Source organism: Arvicola amphibius, chromosome 2 (genome assembly GCF_903992535.2).
Source record: "Arvicola amphibius chromosome 2, mArvAmp1.2, whole genome shotgun sequence".
NCBI classification, from domain to species: Eukaryota; Metazoa; Chordata; class Mammalia; order Rodentia; family Cricetidae; genus Arvicola; species Arvicola amphibius.
Genome location: NC_052048.2, coordinates 9,443,739 through 9,456,265, shown reverse-complemented (window position 1 = coordinate 9,456,265; position 12,527 = coordinate 9,443,739).

Sequence of the window (12,527 nt, the reverse complement as noted above, 5' to 3'; positions counted from 1 at the left end):
AAAAAAAGTAGAGGTTAAAATAAAGCCACACAAAGATAAAAAATAGCTCTTAGAAGCAGCCTTTATCAAGGAATGCTTTCCCCCTCCTGACCTGTCTTCCCATGACCTTCCTCTCTAGTCTGCAGTGGCCCAGGGCTTGTTTGCTAAATAGAGTGAGGAAATGCATGTAACAAGGAAATTCAAAGGGAAAGATAAAATCACTACCATCTACCGAGAACCCCAAACTGAGACAGCCTGATTAAGACCCAGCATTCCTTTAGAACCAATCCTACCCACACTGCAGCCTCCCGAGATCAGTGTCATGTTCCCCAGCCTTGGTCTTGATGAGCCCTTTTAACTGTGGCCTGACCATTGATTCTTTTAGGGAAAGCGAGCTCAGCTACTGAGTTTTGAGGATAAGTTTGCACCAAATAAATCATGTCTTGATTTAACCACAGTAAGCAATGCTAGGACATTTACTTAGCCCCACCAGCTTCAAACATAATAAGAGCTGTGAGTTGAAGCCCACTGGTGGTGGTAACTATGACTTTGTACAAAATGCAATCAGATTTTGTTTAAGATGAGTAGCATGCATCTGTTGCCAACCCTTTACCCCCTTGCTGATCTCTGAGGGTCTCTTGCAGGAGGGATTTAGAATCCTCAGGTTTTCAGGATTTGGGAATGACATGAATTTTTTTTCATGAAAAGTGTTCGTTGCTGGGCTGGGGAGATGGCATAGCAGTTAAGGAGTGTTTGCTCCTCTTGTAGGGGACCAGAGCTCAGTTCCCAACATTTATATAGGGAAGCTAGAAATAACTTGTCATGCCAGTTTCACATGTATTCACTGCTGTCTTCTGGCCTCAGCAGGTATCTGTTCTCACATGCACATGCCCAAACACACTACACACACACACACACACACACACACACACACACGCATGCACACACACAAATGAAAATGAATCTTTAAAAAAATACTAAGTGTAAAGGGCTTAAAATGTACAAAATGGTAAAAGTAAAAACAACATAAAATTAAAACAAATAAATTGCTTAGAATCTTTAGGACATTTAAGATTAAAAGAATCCTTTGATTCTAGTAAGAAAATAAAACTTTTCTTTTTTAACTTGAAACTACCCTGTAGTCTGTTTTAAGGAACTCTATTTTATACTGTCTATACATCATCTTACATTCTTTGTTCCAGATGTTTGTCAACACATTCTGTCTCTCAACTCCTAAAAACATTTAAGGTCAGTTCTCCTACCCAACATTAATCAGAGACAATAGAAACCTGAGATTTAGATCACTTCCCTTTCTATTTCAAAGGAGGCATTCTTTTGCATACTGGAGTCAAGATTTATTTTCAGAAATGTGTTGCCAAGGTGATGTTATCATCCTGTGAGCATGGAGTATACTTACACAAACACTAACTCTGTAAGCACAGTAAGGGGTGTTTGTGCATATCGGTAGTCATGTTGCTCAAGAGGTAGAGTCAGGAGGATCTTGAGTTCAGGGCCAGCTTGATCTACTTAGTTAGCAGCATAGCAAAACATTGTCACAACAAGATACACACACACACACACACACACACACACACACACCAATACATACGAAGCTGCTGTTAGATTAGCTTTTAAAGTAAACTTTAAAAAGGATTCATTGATTTTGATTATATGTGTTTGATGTTCTTCCTGTATATATGGAAGTGTACCTTGTATATGCCATTCCTAAAGAGGCCAAAGAGAGTGATGGATCCCCTGGGACTGGAATTAGTTACAGTTATTTGTGGACCATCATGTAGATGCTGGGAACCAAAGCTAGATCCCCTATAAGAACACTGGGACCACAATGCCAATGCCAATGGCAGCTATGGAATCTCCTAGAGACAAGAATTCTTCCATCTTGACTGTTCTCTTCTAGGACTACTACCCCTGGGTTCATCCTTGATTGATAATGTTAGGCTTTATATGACTGCTGCAGTAAGAGTTAAGTTTATGCTAAATAAGAGGATGTTTATCATATAGAACACCTCTAAACAAGATTATCTAGGACTACTACCCCTGGGTTCATCCTTGATTGATAATGTTAGGCTTTATATGACTGCTGCAGTAAGAGTTAAGTTTATGCTAAATAAGAGGATGTTTATCATATAGAACACCTCTGGGAAAGATTATCTAAACAAGGTTGTATTCATGAGTCATCTATGACCACACGGCATCTTGCTGTGGACTGATGGACCACTCAGAGATGGCTTAGTATGAGATTCCTATAGGGATAATGTGCCCTTTATAGTGTCTGGACAATTTTTCACTTGGGGGGGGGGGAGGCCACTAGGCTACATCCACCCCCTCTTTCTAAGACCCTAATAATAAATAAAACTTTGGGTCCACCAACATCCATCAGTAGGTGACTTTATTAGGGTCGCTTAGAAAGTGTGGATGAAGGGTTATGAGCAGGAGTGTGAGTGACCCATAAGGTCCCCGGAACACCTCAACATGGATGATGGTTTCCCCATGGCTTCGCAGATGGTCACTTCTCCCTGAGTCATCCCTACCTTATCTATTCTAGCCCCTTCCTGAGGACACATTCAATTAGTACAGAATTATATGCACCTGGTTTCAAGGAGTGGATGGATGATGTGTTGAGAGTTCTATGACCCTCCCTGCTTCTCCTAGGAGGGATCGTCAATAGTTAATAAATCAGCTATAATGGTCTTTTTCAAGCAGATACCACTGACTACGTGAGAATAGTGGCATTTTGGGTCAGAGGATAGTCCTTTATGACATTCAGGTAAAGGAAGAGAATAGGGTCATCTATATTTATACTTTCTGGACAAATATTCTCTGATGTAGAATATATTTCTGACATCGCTGTTTTCTTTGTGAGGAGAAACTCAGCAATAATCCTTCTTACAGTTAGACATGTACAATTATCATCCATCACACCCAGAGGAAAGTGCAAAGTAGCAAGAAAAACTCGGGCAAAATTTAGTGATTGTTTGAAAATAAATGAGATTTAATGTACTTGGCCTTTATGCATTCAGTTCCTTAGAAAGCTGTTGTGTATTAATGGGAAGGACTGTGAAGGGAGGGAATACTCCAGCCAAGGCAGCTGATTGACTGTAACTCAACTCTTGTTCTAGTGAATCAAAAGGAGGTTAAAAATAGAGTTGCTGTTTCTTGGTATAATATGTTGCCAGGAACATACTTATAAAATTTCTAGATGGACCATTCCTCAGCTGTCAGCAAATCCCAGGTACTGTACTGGGTGGCTTCCAAGACACGATGTCCTAGCCAGGGTGAGTGTTGCTGTGATGGAACACCATGACAAAAGCTTCTTGGGGGAGGAAAGGGCTTCCTTCCACTTGCAGTTCCATAGAACAGTCGTCCTCAAGAGCAGTGAGGATGGGAACTCAAGCAAGGCAGTAACGTCGAGGCAGGAGCTGATGCAGAGGACACAGAGGATTGATGGTACTGGCTTGCTCAGCCTGCTTTCTAATAGATCCCAGGACTATCTGACCACAGATGGCTCCACTCACTATGGGCTGGGCCCCTCCCCATAAATCACCTATTATGATAATGATCTACAGTCTTGCCTATAGCCTCATCTTACGGAGGTCTTTTCTCAGTTGAGGTTCCATCTCCTCAGATGACTTTAGCTTATGCCATGTTGACATGAAGCTATCCAGCATGATGATCACGGTTCTTCAGGTCCAAACCTTTGAGCAGGCAATGAGATACAAATGAAGTGAACAGTCATGAGAATAACCCGGTTTCATCGTTTCCAAATGTGTATTAACAGGGCTAGTTATGATGGGCCAGCGGAGTGATAATTGCTCTTCCAGAGGAAATTTTTCAGTTCCCAGCACCCAAATCAGGCTGCTCACAACCATCTATAACTCCAAAAGATTTATCACCCCATTCTGGCCTCTGTGGCCACTGTACACACGTGCAAAAAATAAAATAATCTGAAAATATATGTGCTTCCAACCGAAGAAAAGATCTAGAAGTTCTGAGTCAAGACTGTCTGCCTTCTGAAGTTCCTGTGTCTTCCAGCTCTCATATATGTGGACACTAAAATCTTTGTAAGAATTGTGGCTTCTGAAATAATTCAGAACGGTTCATTGTCATCAAACTGCCATTGTTCTAGGCTTAGCCAATTGGAATGGAATCAAGCACAGAGATTAGTTGATAAACTTCGTTGTACTGTCTTGTTTAGGACAGAGTGAGGCATCTGGATGAAAGTATTGTCTATGCGCATGTTAATCTGTTGGAATGAGGCTTATTCAACTCAAGAGGCTTTGAGTGAATGCTGGCATGGTCTTCTGGGAACTGCTATGTTGGGATAAACTTTACACCCCAATTTGTCTTTTAGTCAGCAGATATATTGGTTCGGTATCTTGCAGAGTAACTGGGGAATTTTCAAGATTAATAGGACGCTAATTTTTCAAAAAGCAATTTACTTCATGTGTATGAGTGTTTTGACTGTACACATATGAGAGTTTTGACTGCATGCGTATGAGTGTTTTGACTGTATGTGCATGAATGTTTTGACTGCATGTATGTCCATGCACCAGTGCATGCCTACGACCTGAAAAAGTCAGAAAAAGGTTAGATTCCTTGAAGCTGGAGTCCTATACCTGTGCAGGGAACTGAACTGAAGTTCTCTGCAAGAGCAGCAAGTGCTCTTATCCTCTGATCCACATCTCTAGCCTCCAAATAAGATACTTTTCCAGGAAATTAAATGCTAGTGTGACAGAGAAAAGCAAGTGATATGGACACAAGTTCTGCTATTGGGTTGCTACTCAACCTGGGCTGGGTATTGAGAGAATTAAATATTGGAGCACATCTGGAAGAGGGACAGATTGAGGGGAAAGACATTCTCGACTCTTCGGTGAGATGAGATGATACATAGTATTTTGAGAAATCCTGGTGAGTGCTAGACACTCAAAGGGGTTTGGGATTTCTACACTACAAAGTATAAAGGCAGAAAAAGGCAAAAATATATTTATTGTAGCCTGAGAAGTATATAACATACAGGTCATGAAAGATGGCCTTACCCTAAGAAATTTAAGATACTTTTTAAAGTCATGAGAAACAGTGATTTTAAAATAGTATAGTCAACATTAATATATCTGCACTTGAGGCTGATGGGTCACTCTTGTTACTGTGTGGGGAGCTTGTGTGAAAGAATAGCAGTGGATAGAAGCCAAGCTAGAATCCTAGCACTAAGAGACTTGGGCGGGAGGATTGGTATGGACTGAGCACAGTCTAGGCTACATGGTGATGACTGGGCTACCCAGGCTCAACAAAGCAAAAGAAACCAAACACACAAAGAGACACAAACAAATGAAGCAGGTCCCATTTTCTCGAGGAGAGTATAAAGAGTGAATGTGGCATAGAACACCAGGGAGCAACTCAAGAGAGACAGCAGTGTTCCAGCTTCTCCAGCATCTGAGGACTGAGCTTCAGCTTTGTAAATTGTTCCTAAGCCTTCTCTACTTTGCCTAAGCTCAACAGGTCTGCTGAGGTAGCCGCCAGCCACACCAGACTGCTTCCTGCTCTCATCCTGGCAAACTGAGTATCACCACTCATATTGCTTTCTCTAATGGAAGGGTCCTTCTGCTCTTCTAGTATGATTTCAATTCTATCCTCCTGTTGCATCTGTTCAAGAAACCTTTCATGCCCCCACCCCACAAATACTCTCTTCCTTGAACCTCATGGCTGCCTGTAACACTTCTGTTGTCTGCTGCTTCTTGCTGATTCCTTACTCTAAGGGTCAAGTTCAGTAATTTTCTCAGTTGACAATGTGCAGTCTCCCTATAATTTACTGCAGGTGATTAATAAAGAAACTAGGAAACTTGCCCAGAATCTGTTGGTTGGAAACTTGGAGGCCATACTTTGAATCCAGGTTTGGCATGCTTGTATTTCTGTGCTCCTCCTAATGTCAAATTGTTAAATTTCTTTCTCATATTTTACACTATGACAACTGAATGCCCCTCTACATCTCTGTGATGACTATTAAGTAAATAATAGGTGTTCAAAAGCTGTTTTTATTTTTGAAGCAAGGTCTCATTTTGTGGCATAGAACTTTAAGGCTGACCTTACAGTTCCAATCAGTGTTTATCAGTTTTCTAAGCACTGTTATTTACTTAAAAGAACATCATTCTGATTAGCCTGAAACAGAAAACCCACCAGAGGCTTGCCGCTGGTAAGCTGGGCCTTTGTCTGAGATACCTGCCCAGCAAGGAGCCATTAGCCTGAAACAGAAGAAGCAGCAGAGGGAAAAGGGTGAGAGGCTGCCCTCCAGACAGGTCTGAGGATTCTGGCAAGGGAGTTAGGCCTCCTTCAGATTGTGCTGCAAGGTTCGCTGTGTGATACTCCACCCCACCCTGCCCCCACCTTTGCCCTTTTGTCCCAGCGGTGTCCCTCGGCTATCAGGAATCCCTCATTCAGTGCTGTGGAGCTCCATCTGGACGGGTGAGTGTGTGCTATCCTGGGGCAACCTGCCCTGGAAGAGAGCACAGCCCCCCTCCCCCAGTGACTGGTGCAGGCGTGTCTTTGGTACACAGGTCCCTGCCTCTCCCAAGCCTTCCCTAGTGTATTCAAGTGTCCTTCTCCTGTACCAAGGCCACCCACACAGAGGTGTGAGAGGCTGCCCTCCAGGCAGGTCTGAGTATTCCGGCAAGGGAGTGCTGGCTCCATCAGATTGTGCTGCAAGGAATAGCTCCTGCTCTGGCACTGAGGAGAGCCACCCAGATTCAGTCACAACAAAGATTGGACCAAGACACCAAGCCTCTCCTAACTTCATTTGAAGAAAGAGATGGGCAGGTGCCAATGCAAGAACTCCTCCAACAACCCGAAAGGCAACATGACATAACCAGAATCCAGGCATCCCGAAACAACAAGAATTGTACACCCTACTCCAGAGGAAATAGAAGAAATCGACCTTAAACAGTACTTTATGAAAATAATAGAGGACCTTAAACAGGAGGTAAAAAACTGCCATAAAGAAATGGAGATGACAAACAGAAAGGTAGATGAAATAAATCTCTCAAAGATACCCAAGAAAAACAAGAAAAAGCAATCAAACAGGTAAGGGAAACAGTACAGGACCTGAAAAATGAAGTGGAGGTAATGAAGAAAACACAATCTGAGGGAAGACTGGAAATGGAAATTCTGAGTAAACAAACAGAAACTACAGAGACTAGTATTACCAACAGAATACAAGAGATGGAAGAAAGAATCTCAGACTCTGAAGATACTATAGAGGAAATAAACTCACAGATTAAAGAACAAAACAAATCCAACAAATTCTTAACACAAAACATCCAGGAAATCTGGGACACCATAAAAAGACCAAACCTAAGAATAATAAAGGTAGAAGAAGGAGAAGAATTACAACTCAAAGGCCCAGAAAACATATTCAACAAAATTATAGAAGAAAACTTCCCCAACCTAAAGAAGGATATTCCTATGAAGGTACAAGAAGCCTACAGAACACCAAATAGACTGGATCAAAAGAAAGCATCCCTGTGCCATATAATAATCAAAACACAAAACATAAAGAATAAAGAACAGATATTAAGAGCTGCAAAGGAAAAAAGTCAAGTAACATATAAAGGGAAACCTATCAGAATTACACCTGACTTCTCAATGGAAACCATGAAAGCCAGAAGAGCTTGGAGAGATGTGCTACAGACACTAAGGGAACATGGATGCAAGCCCAGACTACTATACCCAGCAAAGCTTGCATTCACCATTGATGGAGAAAACAAGATATTCCAGGACAAAAACAGATTTAAACAATACGTAGCCACAAATCCAGCCTTGCAGAAAGTAAAATCACAGACCAAGAAGTCCAACAATGCCCACAATAACTCAGTCATCTAGCGACCCTTCATCAGCACAACTGGAAGAAGGGAAACACACAAACTCTACTACAAAAAAATGTCCAGAGTTAACAACCACTGGTCATTAATATCACTTAATATCAATGGACTCAATTCACCTATAAAAAGGCACAGGCTAAGAAATTGGATATGAAAACAGGATCCAACATTCTGCTGTTTACAAGAAACACACCTCAACCACAAAGACAGACACCTACTCAGAGAAAAGGGTTGGGAAAAGGTTTATCAAGCAAATGGACCTAAGAAACAAGTGGGTGTGGCCATACTAATTTCTAACAAAGTTGACTTCAAACTAAAATCAATCATAAGAGATGGAAAGGGACACTTTATACTCTTAACAGGAAAAATCCTTCAGAATGAAGTCTCAATCCTGAATATCTATGCCCCTAATATAAAAGCACCCATTTATGTAAAAGAAACATTACTAGAACTCAAGGCAGCCATCAAACCACACACATTAATAGTAGGAGACTTCAACACTCCTCTCTCACCAATGGACAGGTTAATCAGACAGAAACTTAACAGAGAATTAAAAGACTTTATGGAGGTAATGTACCAAATGGACTTAACAGACATCTATAGAACATTCCACCCAAATAGGAAAGAATATAAATTCTTCTCTGCGGCTCATGGAATCTTTTTGAAAATTGATGACATACTCGGTAACAAAGCAAACTTCCACAGTTACAAAAAATATTAGTAACCACCTGTGTCTTGTCAGATCACCATGAATTAAAATTAGAACTTAACAACAACGCTACCCACAGAAAGCCTACAAACTTATGGAAACTGAAAAGTCAACTACTGAACCACACCTGGGTCAAGGAAGAAATAAAGAAAGAAATTAAAGTCTTTCTTGAATTTAATGAAAACAAAGACACAACATACTCAAACCTATGGGACACAATGAAAGCAGTGCTAAGAGGAAAGTTCATAGCACTAAGTGCCTACTTAAAGAAAACGGAGAAAGCGCTCATTGGAGACTTAACAGCACACCTGAAAGCTCTAGAAAAAAGAAGCAGACTCACCTAGGAGGATTAGAAGACTTGAAATAATCAAACTGAGGGCAGAAATCAACAAAATAGAAACACAGAAAACAATCCAAAGAATCAATGAAACAAAAAGCTGGTTCTTGGAGAAAATCAACAAGATTGACAAACCCCTAGCCAAACTAATCAAACAGCAGAGAGAGAACACACAAATTAATAAGATCAGAAATGAAAAGGGGGACATAACCACAGACACAGAGAAAATTCAGAGAATCATTAGATCTTACTACAAAAGCCTGTATGCCACAAAATTGGAAAATGTAAAAGAAATGGACATTTTTTTAGATAAGTACCATATACCAAAGTTAAACCAGGACCAGGTGAACATTCTAAATAGTCCTGTTAGTTGCGAAGAATTAGAAACTGTTATCAAAAACCTCCCTACCAAAAAGGGCCCAGGACCAGATGGTTTCAGTGCAGAATTCGACAAGAACTTCCAAGAAGACCTAATACCTATACTCCTTAAGGTATTTCATAATATAGAAACAGAACAGTCATTGCCAAATTCCTTTTATGAAGCTACAGTTACCCTGATACATAAACCACACAAAGACTCAACCAAGAAAGAGAATTACAGGCCAATCTCACTCATGAACATTGACGCAAAAATTCTCAATAAAATACTGGCAAACTGAATCTAAGAACACATTAGAAAAATTATCCACTACGATCAAATAGGCTTCATCCCAGAGATGCAGGGCTGGTTCAACATGCAAAAATCTATCAATGTAATCCATCATATAAATAAACTGAAGGAAAACAACCATATGGTCATCTCATTAGATGCTGAAAAAGCATTTGACAAAATTCAACACCCCTTTATGATAAAGGTCTTGGAGATATTAGGGATACAAGGGTCATTCCTAAATATAATAAAGGCTATTTACAACAAGCCAACAGCTAACATCAAACCAAATGGAGAGAAACTCAAGGCTATCCCACTAAATTCAGGAACATGACAATGCTGTCCACTCTCTCCTTATCTCTTCAATATAGTGCTTGAAATCCTAGCAACAGCAATAAGACAACATAAGGGGATCAAGGGGGATTCGAATTGGAAAGGAAGAAGTTAAACTTTCGTTATTTGCAGATGATATGATAGTGTACATAAGCGACCCAAAAAAACTCCTCCAAAGATCTCTTACAGCTGATAAACTCCTTCAGTAACGTGGCAGGATACAAGATCAACTCCAAAAAATCAGTTGCCCTCCTATACACAAAGGATAAGGAAGCAGAGAGGGAAATCAGAGAAGTATCACCTTTCACAACAGCCACAAATAGCATAAAGTATCTTGGGGGTAACTCTAACGAAGGAAGTGAAGGATTTATTTGACAAGAACTTTAATCTTTGAAGAAAGAAATTGAAGAGGATACCAGAAAATGGAAAGATCTCCCTTGCTCATGGATTGGGAGGATTAACATAGTAAAAATGGCAATTCTACCAAAAGCAATCTATAGATTCAGTGTAATCCCCATCAAGGTCCCAACAAAATTCTTCACAAATCTTGAGAGGACAATAATCAACTTTATATGGAAAAACAAGAAACCCAGGATAGCCAAAACAATCTTTTTTTGTTTTGTTTTGTTTTTTTTTTTTTCGAGACAGGGTTTCCCTGTAGTTTCTAGAGCCTGTCCTGGAACTAGCTCTTGTAGACCAGGCTGGCCTCGAACTCAGAGATCCTCCTGCCTCTGCCTCCGGAGTGCTGGGATTAAAGGCGTGCGCCACCACCGCCCGGCCTAGCCAAAACAATCTTATACAGTAAAGGAACTTCTGGAGGCATTACCATCCCTGACTTCAAACTCTATTACAGAGCTACAGTATTGAAAACAGCTTGGTATTGGCATAAAAACAGAGAAGTTGACCAATGGAATCAAATAGAAAACCCAGGCCTTAACCCACAAATCTATGAACACCTGATTTTTGATAAAGGAGCCAAAAGTACACAATGGAAGAAAGAGGGCATCTTCAACAAATGGTGCTGGCATAACTGGATGTCAACCTGTAGAAGAATGATAGTAGATCCATAGCTATCACCATGCACAAAACTCAAGGTCAAATGGATTAAAGACCTCAATATTAATCTGAACACACTGATCCTGATAGAGGAGAAAGTGGGAAGTACTCTACAACATATGGGCACAGGAGACCGTTTCCTATGTATAACCCCAGCAGCACAGACATTAAGGGCAACATTGAATAAATGGGACCTCCTGAAGCTGAGCAGCTTCTGTAAAACAAAGGACACTGTCACTAAGACACAAAGGCAGCCTACTGACTGGGAAAAGATCTTCACCAACCCTGCAACTGACAAAGGTCTGATCTCTAAAATATATAAGGAACTCAAGAGACTAGACTTTAAAATGCTAATTAACCCATTTAAAAAGGGGCTCTGAACTGAGCAGAGAATTCTCAACAAGAAGTTCAAATGGCTAAAAGACACTTGCTTAACCTCCTTAGCTATCAGGGAAATGCAAATCAAAACAACTTTGAGATACCATCTTACACCTGTCAGATTGGCTAAAATCAAAAACACCAATGATAGCCTTTGCTGGAGAAGTTGTGGAGTAAGGGGTACACTCATACATTGCTGGTCGGAATGCAAACTTGTGGAACTGCTTTGGAAAGCAGTGTGGTGGTTTCTCAGGAAATTCAGGATCAACCTACCCCAGGACCCAGCAATTCCACTCTTGGGAATTTACCCAAGAGATGCCCAATCATACTACAAAAGCATTTATTCAACTATGTTCATAGCAGCATTATTTGTAATAGCCAGAACCTGGAAACAACCTAGATGCCCTTCAGTGGAAGAATGGATGAAGAAACTGTGGAATACATACATATTAGAATACTACTCAGCGATAAAAAACAATGACATCTTGAATTTTGCAGGGAAATGGATGGAAATAGAAAACACTATTCTAAGTGAGGTAACCCAGACCCAAAAAGATGAACATGGGATGTACTCACTCATAATCGGTTTCTAGCCATAAGGACATCGAGCCTATAATTCGTGATCCTTGAGAAGATAATAAAAAGATGAACCCAAAGGAAAACATACAGTTATCCTCCTGGATATTGAAAGTAGACAAGATTGCCGGGTAAAAATTGGGAACTAGGGGGTGGGGTGGGATGGGGGCAAGGGGAGATAGGGAGAGAATAGCGTGAATGGGAGGATGGGGAGAGCTTGGGGGAATGGGATGGTTGGGATATAGGAAGGGTGGATATGGGAGCAGGGAAGCATATATCTTTTTTTTTTTTTTGGTTTTTTCGAGACAGGGTTTCCCTGTAGTTTCTAGAGCCTGTCCTGGAACTAGCTCTTGTAGACCAGGCTGGCCTCGAACTCACAAAGATCCTCCTGCCTCTGCCTCCCGAGTGCTGGGATTAAAGGCGTGTGCCACCACCGCCTGGTGGAAGCATATATCTTAATTAAGGGAGCCATCTGAGGGTTGTCAAGAGACTTGAATCTAGAGGGGTTCCCAGGTGTCCAGGGAGATGCCCCCAGCTAGTTCCTTGGGCAGCTGAGGAGAGGGAGCCAGAAAAGGCCAGATCCTATAGCCATACTGATGAATATCTTGCATATCACCATAG